Source organism: Trachymyrmex cornetzi, unplaced genomic scaffold, assembly GCF_001594075.2.
Source record: "Trachymyrmex cornetzi isolate Tcor2-1 unplaced genomic scaffold, Tcor1.1 scaffold1824, whole genome shotgun sequence".
Classification (NCBI taxonomy): Eukaryota; Metazoa; Arthropoda; class Insecta; order Hymenoptera; family Formicidae; genus Trachymyrmex; species Trachymyrmex cornetzi.
Window position 1 is genome coordinate 13,017 of NW_017296446.1, and position 1,616 is coordinate 14,632.

Genomic DNA, 1,616 nt, shown 5'->3' on the forward strand with positions numbered 1-1,616 from the left:
AAGACAGAAACAAGGACTAAATAAAATGAACGATACTGAATCATTACCTGATTCTTACTCTCAAATTATTCAATCTCTTTCTCCTTCTTAACTAATTAAGAATTTTATATTATACTGACGCACGATTTGCAAGGTAGCTATTTCTGTTATTTTAATTGTTATTAAAAAATTTTTTTAATTTATATACATTATCCGTTATTTTAATTGTTATTATATATATTATCCGTTATATTCATTTCTTTTAGATATATTATCTGTTATTTTAATTGGTATTAAAAAAATTTTTATTATATATATTTTACTTAGTAACTAGATATCATACAATTTTTATTATTACGACTGGATTTTTTGTTTCCTGCTTACTAAATCTTAGAATACTTTTTAATGTTACTCAATTTTTAATTTTACTCTTTGCCTTATGGATTACATTTTTATACTTTGCATTTTATTTTATACATTTTTTATATATTTTTATACTTGCGTTTTATTTCATATACTCAATATTATATGTTTATAATATTTATGTTCTTTTTAACAGATTCGAATTACTTTAATTTACAATTGATAACCTGAAGCATGTATTGCAACTTATTACAACGTTCACAGTTGAACTTATATACTCATACTGATCGAATTTTATTTTATTAATTACTGTGAGTTTTATTACATTTTTACTTGCGATTGAGAGCGAATTTTAATTTTTAACTTTGTAATATTTTCACCGTCTTATTTTTATGTATCTAACATTGATAATGATCCAACAGGGATCGAAACGTTTGTGTTTGTGTTTGTTTATATTGTTCATTGCCGGCATATTATAATTTTATATTGTGACTATATGATATATTTATTTTGAATTTTTTAAAGCATCACTATTTCCTAACAACTTATTCTTAGGCTCGTGGCCCTTTTTCTTTCATTTTTTTTAATTTTTTGAGCCTTATTATTATAACATTATAAAACTTACTGTCTCTCAGCCAACTCATCCTGTTGAATTGGAACATAATAATTCATAGAATGAGACGTTTTTAAGGGTAGTGCCTGATACAGTAGGAGCAATCTGCTCTATGTAATAGGAGCGATCCACAGAGCGACTTATGTAATAAGACTTATGTATCATAATTCTCTTTTTTTAAATAGTGATTCCACCACAAATTTTCAGAAGTTTCGCATTCCACCGAATCCTCAGCGTGTGTAGTGAATCAACTGACTGAATCACTGTCGCCATACCAGGTATATAAATATAAAACCGGAATTTTTCAATATAGAAAATACACGTTTATTGCATGAAAATGATAAAAAATATTTTATTCGAAGTATTGCCCATCGCTAGCTATACATTTTTCCCACCTGCTTGACAATTTGTGGATACCACGCAAAAAAAATTGTTGCTCTTTTGACCCAAACCAGTCATCTAGCCATTTTCGTACATCTTCGTAAGAAGTGATGCGCTGCTGAGCAAGTGCCTGTCCCATCGACGCAAATAAGTAGTAATCGGACGGAGCCAAGTCTGGTGAGTAAGCCGCATGCGAAAGTATTTCCCAACCAAACGCCTCAATCTTTTCCTTGACCAGTTTTGCTGTGTGTGATAGTGCATTATCATGAAGCAAAATCAC